Source organism: Theropithecus gelada, chromosome 5 (genome assembly GCF_003255815.1).
Source record: "Theropithecus gelada isolate Dixy chromosome 5, Tgel_1.0, whole genome shotgun sequence".
Lineage (NCBI taxonomy): Eukaryota > Metazoa > Chordata > Mammalia > Primates > Cercopithecidae > Theropithecus > Theropithecus gelada.
The window spans coordinates 62,602,332-62,610,951 of record NC_037672.1 but is presented as its reverse complement, the minus strand read 5'-3'; positions in this window follow the sequence as shown (position 1 = coordinate 62,610,951).

The following is an 8,620-nucleotide window of genomic DNA, read 5'->3' as shown; positions in this document are numbered from 1 at the left end:
CAAGACTTTATGACAACATGGATATAGTTTAGAGAGCGAGGAGCTGTGTGGTAAGGTGAACAGAGATGTTAAATAGGATTTTCAGGTTTCTGGATTCCAAGACTGGATAGTGACATCACTCATTGTGATAAATAGAAAACACTTCAAGTGAATCATGTTAGGAAATAAAGCTATTTAGTGTAGTCTAATTTCTTTATTTGTCTTCTTTCCATACCTAAAGTTTGTAATACTTCATTGCTTTTGTCATTTTTTTTTTTTTTGTAGATTTTCACCTTATTACAAAAGTAGTGCCTTTCATTGCTTTAAAATGGGGGGAAATAGAACTAAAGAAGATTTTAAAATCCTTCATTTTTCTATCAGCTTTAATAAAATACTTGCAACCAAAATATTGGCTAATATGGCATATGAATATTTTATTTTATTTGAGAATTAAATATTTATGCAAATAATCTGCATTTCAATCTAACTTATTGCAAAGTGTATAAAGTGTAAGTTCAAGATTAAACCCAAATTTAAGATATAATTGCTAAAAGTCAGGAAAAAGTTTAAGTTAATAGTATGTGTTAGTTCAGACTACTAAAACAAAGTATCATAGACTGAGTGGTTTATAAATGACAGAAATTTATCTCTTACAGTTCTGGGGGCTGGAAGTCCAAGTTAGGGTGCTAGCAGATTCCAATTCTGAGAACTATTTTCCAAGTTGCAGAAAGTCTTCCCCTTGTATCGTCACCAGGCAGAAGAAGAGGACAAGAGAGCTCTCTAGCATTTATTTTATAAGGGCACTAATTCCATTCACAAGGGCTCCACACTCATGACGTAATTACCTCCCAAAGGCCCCACCTTTTAACCTCATCATATAGAAGGTTGATATTTCATTCAACATATACATTAGGGTGAGCGGACACAAACACTCAGTGTATTGCATCTTAAAGTTGGCTGATACTCATTACATTGGAATTTTCTAATCAACTGGAGCAAAGATGAATTAGAACTTGTTGTGATTGTCTCACAAGAGTGATAACCTATTATGACACATGAAATTTTGTAGGTTATATAATAGAAGAATTTGCACTTTTGGATTTTATTTTGCAGACAAGATGTCTGTTAATATCCCACTGTTCAATTGCTCCAACTTTATTAGCTAATATTGATTTTTTCAACTATGATATGTTTACACTCAGTGATTCTTTAATAAAATAACAAACTGTTTACTAGGGAAATGTGCTACATTTTGCATGAAGAAAATTCAGAGAAAAATAAGTACCGATAAATAAACAAATTATATAATCAACTTTAGTCTGTTCAATGACTGGCCATAGTTTGAGTAATTTTATTGACTCGTTAACTTTAAATCAAGAAAGACTTAACAGAAGATTTATTCAGTGATAGGTACAATTTTTCAAAACATGGTGTTTACAATGGGTAAAATATGGTACCTTCAGAATTCTAGGCTTAGATTTTTTTTTTACTATATCTTATGCATGACTTAAAATACTGCCAACTTGCTAACACGGTTAGCAAGTTCTAGAATGTGATAGCACAGTGGGGTAGACAGCTAAGTAGAATTTAAGATTTACTATTGATGGGCTAAGCAGTATTAATATTATTATTTTATTATTATTATTATTATTGTAATTTTTAGAGACTTGGTCTTGTTCTATTGCCCAGGCCGGAATGCAGTGGCACTACCATAGCTCACTGCAGCCTCAAACTCTTGGTTTCTAGTGATTCTCCTGCCTCAGCCTTCTGAGCAGCTGGGACTATAGCCATGCATCACTATACCTGGCTAATTTTTATATTTTTGTAGAGATGGGGTCTCAGTGTGCTGCACAGGCTGGTCTCAAACTCCTGGCTTCAAATGATGCTCCTGTCTTGGCCTCTCAAAGTACCGTGAATACAGACATGAGCCACAGTGGCAGGCCATATTATTTTGTAAATGTTTTAATTAAAAGTTTCTTTAGAGACATTTTAGAATTTTAGGTGTTAATTCTGTTGAAGAAATAATATAAAGGCTTTAAACATTAGGGAGCTATTCATTTTTTACCCAGTCATCACATTTTGTTTTCTTTTTAATTGAACATCTATTCTCTGACAAACTCTACTGGAAAGAAACACACATAGACACAAAAATAAGAGAGCTTCTAGCTTAAGAAAGCTTGTTGTCTAGTAGACAAAGCAGACAAACACTTAATTAATATGCTATTTATTAACTGCTCCTAGAGGAGTGTACAATGATTTATAGGAACTCCAAGCAGGTAACACAAAATTTAGCCTGGAAAGGAGGTTATATTAGTGGAAGTCTTTTCAGTTGCATATGATAGAATTCCAGCTCTAACTGGCAGCTGAAACTGGATTTATTTGCTCACATTGCTGAACAATTGCCCTGTTTTTATTTGGAATTGAGTACAGAAAATTGCAGATCAATAGGAGTAATGTTCCCCATTTTAGTAGACTAAGTCAAGCCTCTCTCATCTCAGTCTCTTTCAGCCCTGTTGAGAAGCAATTTTAGAGCCCAGAAGCAAGGGATGAAAAAGGCCAGGGGCCAGACATTCTTTTAATGATTCTAGGTCTAGGAGGCTGGGCTTGATTGTGTGCTGGCTTGGTTGGTTGGGTCAAGAAACCTATTACAGTGGGAAGTCTCTTGGGGCAGTTCTCAAACGTGGCTGCAGATTAGAATCACTTATGTAATTCAAAAAATATGCCAAGAAATTAAGTCAAAATTTCTGGTGATGGGTTCTGGCATGAATATTTTAAAATGTTCTTTAGATGTGGAGAGGAAGAAAAGGTTACATACCTATAAAGGAAGATGTCTAGGTAAGATTGTGTAAAGAATAGTGAGCAAAACAAATGGCACTCTTGTGAATAGAACTCTCATCACCGCCTCTGCTCTAAGGCAAATGTTAGTGTGAATGCTGGAGCAGCTCTACATGACCAAAGGGAAGAGCATGAGAGATGGCATTCCCATGAGACATCTTCAAGAAATAATGTTTATTATTTTCTTTGGTTTTATCCCCAGTCTGATGTGGCCCAGGGGAAATAGCTATCACATTTTTATTTAATACGTGTGCTTGCCTCTGCTATAAAACTATACATTATTATAGGTAAATTATCTTATTCGTCTTCATATTCCCAATGTCTAGATGACATGATACTTGGTGTATACAGGATACTCAGTAATGATAACTGCATTAATGAATCTAGTGATGTAGGACCACTGTCTCGAATTTTCCGTATCTGGATTTAAAATCTGTAAAATTTTCTATTTGTAAAAATAGGAGTACTTATCAAAAACATACTTCTATAAATATTTCTTCTTTAAGAGGTAGCAACTCAGAAGCAAGTTATAACTCAAGGTTGATCCAGAAGATCTCTGGGAATAAAAAGAATAAAACTCATGTCTATGCTTATTCATTAAGAAAAAACCTCCAGCTCAATGAATTTTCTGTTGCATTTTAAAAAATTGGCCCTGTGATTATACGCTAGAGAAGAATAAACAGGAATTATGTCTTCTTATATAGTTTATATATTGTTTAACCTTGTGTAGTTATATCAAGTAAAATGTATGAGATATAAACTATTGAAAACATCCATGACAAATAAAAATTTCTGAAATATCAGCCAATTAGGAAAGGTCAAGTTTAAAATGCCATATTCACTGGACATTTGATGAGTTTTGTTTTCTGTTACATAGTATGATCTTTAAAATGGTCATTTTGATAGCAGGTCTAATATCAAGTGCATTTTTTTCCTACTGAGTATTCCACATCCTCTCTGGCAATAAAGGTTCTGGATCCCGGCAAGGGCAATTCTTTTGAGGACACATAAGGCAATTGCTTGTAATGCAGTTTACTTGTCCAAAGAGTTCTTGGCTCTGTAGTATTGACAATAACAGAAATGTATTTGGACATCCCAAACCCAGTCAAATATGACTAGGAAGACAATGAAAGGAACAGATGGATATCTTTACAGAGCAACAATTTCAGAGCCACACTTGGGGTCATGCCCATTTTTTTCTTTTTCCAGGAAATGTGAGAAAGGGAACAGATAAGGATCAGGGAGAAGGGCGTAAAGCTCTCTGTGGTGAAAAAATCTCTCTTTACATTCTTGAAGATTCTGAAAACTAAAATGCATATTATTTCAGGGTTATTATGCAAAGAATACTAAAATTTGAAACTAATGCTTTATGGATAATGTACCACGTTTAAAGACAAACTAGCTTTAGAGCATACATTTTAGCGCATAAAGTCAAGTTCTTTATTATTAGCGTGTATTTTCCTAGAAGATAAGAATAATTGAACTAAGATAAACCCTGTGTGTTAAGATTTCTTTTGAAGCATTCTAATGAGAACTCTGCTATGAGTCCTTCAATCTCTCCCTTTTTTTGTTCTCCTATTGTTCGTAATTAACTATACTTTCATTTCAATGCAATTAAACTAGTACACTTGTATAACATGAGACTGATGAGAGAATTTCACTTGGACTGTAGAAAGTTTTCAGGGTAGCAAATATTACCATCTTTCTTAGGGAATATTATTTTAAAATGCCTATTGAAAAAACATCACCTCTGGACTTTATTATTTGGAGAAGAGGACTTTTTTTTTAAATAAAAAAATAATAACCAGGGGGATATATGAATTTGGAGAAGGGCTAACAACATATTTAGAAATTGTTAGCATAATGATAATTTTAAGTTATTTGTTACATGAAAGGCATGACCCATGAGGTGGTATTAGATGTCACTTATATCAGCCCTGGATGGGTCATAACCACAAAAAAGTAAAGTTCTCATGTGGTAAAATATACACAATAGAAAATTCATCATTGTAACCATTTTAAGTGTACAATTCAGTGACATTTAGTACATTCACATTGTTGTGCAATCATCACCACTGTCCATCTTCAGAAATTTTTCATCATCCCAAACTGAAACTGCATACTCATTAAAAAATAATTACTCCCTTTCCCTAGCGTCTGATGACATGATTCTACTTTCTGTTTTTAGGAATCTGACTGTTCCAGGCACCTCTTATAAACAGAATCATACAATATTTGTGTTTTTGTGTATGACTTATTTCACTGAGTATATTGTTCTCAAGGCTCATTCATTTTGTAGCAAATGTAAGCATCCTACTCCTTTTAAGGCTGAATAGTATTTCATTGATTGTACATAGAAGATTTTGTTTATTCATTAATGTTTCCACAAACATTTGTGTTGCTTCCAAATTTTGGCTATTGTGAATAATGTTGCTATGAACATTGATGTACATATATCTTTTTGAACCCATGTTTTCACTTCTTTGGAGTATATAGTTAGAAGTGGAATTGCTGACTCATGGTAATTCTATGTTTACTTTTTGAGGAACTGCTATACTGTCTTTCACAACAACTGCAACATTTTATATTACCACTAGCAATGCACAGAAGTCTTAATTTTTCCACATCCTCTCCAACACTTATCTCTGTTTTTTTTTAAATTAAATAGCCATCCTAATAGTATCTTTCTGTGATTGTGATTTGCATTTCCCTAATGACTAATGATGTTAAGCATCTTTTCCTGTTTTTACTGGCCATCTGTATATCTTTTTTAGAGAAATGTCTATTAATGTCCTTTGCTCAGTTTTTAATTTGGTTGCTTTTTTTTGTTTTTGTTTTTTGTTATTGAGTGGTAGGATTTCTTTATATATTCTGGATATTAATCCCCCACCAGATAAATTATTTGCAACTATTTTTGCCTAATCTGTGCCTTGCCTTTTTACTGCCTCTTGCCTTTTTATCACTTTCCTTCCTTGGAGGCATGAATTGTTGCCTTGATCATCCAGATCTGTGATTATTAAGAACACCTGTGGCAACACCAACCAGCGCCCACAAACATCATGCTGATGAGCAAGGACTAGGGAAGAAGATGCTCAAGAAACATCCATGAAAACAACCAGGAGGGCTTTGAGAGAACGTGGAGCTGGAGTTCGGATCTTCCTTTCTGAAAAGCATGGGAAAACCTAGAAGGCTCTGTCTTAACATAAAAAGACCAGGGACTTTCTAGGGGTTATAAGGTGAGGGATTGTAATATTTCCAAGCTGAATCTGGGGACCTGGGGGGAAAATGATGTTAAAATCCAATGGTGCCAGAGATTAGAAGGGGAAGAAATGGGAATGGAGGAAGAATCATATTGCAAATGTTGAGGATAAATTACAGATGGAACAAGATAATCAGTTTACTGTACTATATCAGGCAGGGGATAATAGTGATGCCTGAACTAAAAGTGTGAATGAAGGGGAAGGAAGAGAAAAGCAATTTTAAATTCAGTTCCCCCTACATACCTCTTTCCTCAGGAATTAATTGAATGTTGGAGGGAAACCCCTGTGTGATTATTACTGCATTTACAAATATCTCCAAATATGAGCTTGGAGAAAACTGTTTTTATTCTTAAAAATTGAAATCTTCAAGGAAAATTGGCAGTGTCATATAGAAGAACGCTCCCCTGGGTTCTACTCCCTGCATTATCAGGCACAAACCAGTCCTTGGACCTGGAACCATAACTTCCTCTGCAACACAGTTTCTAAGTCTTTAAGATAAGGGGTCTGACATCTATGATTTCTAATTTCCAGCTAAAATTCATGAGGTATATGCTATAGTTTCAACATTTGTTTCCTCCAAAACGGATGTTGACATTTAATTGCCATTGTAACAGCCTTAAGAGGTAGGACATGGGAGAGGTAATTAGGCCATGAGGACTCCACCCTGATGAGTGGGACTCGTGCTGTTATAAAAGGGCAAGTTGGTCCCCTCTCTTGTTCCCTCTTACCTTCTGCCTTCCTCCATGCAACGTCACAGCAAGAAGGCCCTCACAAGATGCTGGCCCCTTGATCTACGATTTCCCTTTATCCTGAACTGTGAACCAATATATTTCTGTTTATTACAAATTACTCAATGTCAGGTATTCTGTTATAGGAGCAAAATGAACTACGATGGGATATGTTTTATATGTAAAAGTTTCTCTTTCTAAATTGTAGGTTAACTTATAACAGTCTTTGACATCTGGAAAATGAAAAGTAAACATCTGCAGTTCTCCAGTAGCAGCTATATGTTACATGACAAAAATGAGCCACTGTGAGATGTTATAAAAATATTTTGTTTTTGTCGTTTTTCCTCTTATTTGGGCATTGCATGATTCTCATAATACATGTTGGGCCTGGTATAAGAAAGTGAAACTGTAGTGAACTCACAAAAACAAATGAGAGAAGAACACAAATGCAAAGTATTGGACATTGACAAGAGCTGAAGGGTAGAAGCTGTGAAGGGATGAATGAAAGACAGAGAAATGATTGTCCAAGTACTTATTGAGGCAAACATTTGGTAGATAATTTGTTTTTGATACAACTGTAATGAATGTCACTCTTCTCTATGGAACAGCACGCCAAATCTTTAGCACATCGCTGCTTGGTGCCCAGTGGGCAGCAAATGTCCAATTGCCAATGCCACTTTTTAGCGCATGTTCATCTGCAGGATATTAAACAGATTGCCATCCTTTTGATGTTTGTGAATACGAGTAGTAAATACCATATGATACCACTCAATGAATTTGTTTCAGAAAAAAAGAAAAAGAAAAAGAAGAGAAAGAAGAAGGGAAAAGAAGGAGACAAAGAGGAGAAGGAGAAGGAAATTTCCTTCTCTCTTTGATAGGAAGGGATGAACTGGTAAATCTGAAAGGAAACAAATGTTATGGAAGTTAGTAACAAGCTTTGCAACTAGAAAAGAATGATACACCTGCCAGTTCACTTGCCAACTGAAAGGATTCCCCAGATAATCTGTAAATGTTTTTTTTCAGGAATAGAAAGTCATGAGTGAACAGAGAATTATTTCATTATAGTTCAGAATCTTCCAGAATGTGTCTGGCTTAATGGGCCATAGAATTTGTATGTGTGTATGAGTAAGTAAATGTGCCCCAAATTATTCATTGGTCAAGACATTACCTAAGTTTCATAAGAAGTCTAATAAATGGTTATTATTACCTTTACTTTCATCTTTTAGAAAGTATGAGGTGTAGGTAGATGTAGTCCAAGAAAAGCACTATCAATTGGGTGAAACTAGAGGAACATTAAAAATCGAAAAACTTCTTTTCTAATCTTTGTTTCAACATGTTTTAATGGCATCTAGTAAGTGACTTAAAATTTTCACCTACTTCGTTGTATTAGATGATGTTGGATTAGATTGTCTCTCTCTCTCTCTCTCTTTTTTTTTTTTTTGAGACAGAGACTTTCTCTGCTGCCCAGGAGTGCAGTGGCATGATCTCGGCTCACTGAAAGCTCCACCTCCTGGGTTCACACCATTCTCCTGCCTCAGCCTCCCGAGTAGCTGGGACTACAGGCGCCCGCCACCACGCCTGGCTATTTTTTATTTTATTTTTTCAGTAGAGATGGAGTTTCACCATTTTAGCCAGGATAGTCTCAATCTCCTGACCTCGTGATCCGCCCGCCTCGGCCTCCCAAAGTGCTAGGATTACAGGCGTGAGCCACCGCTCTTGAACCTTACCTAACTCCAACCTCTTCTGGCACATTAATGTAGTCTTGGAGTTTTCTTCAGGAACACTATATTTCTGAGAATACTAAACTCTATGGAACTA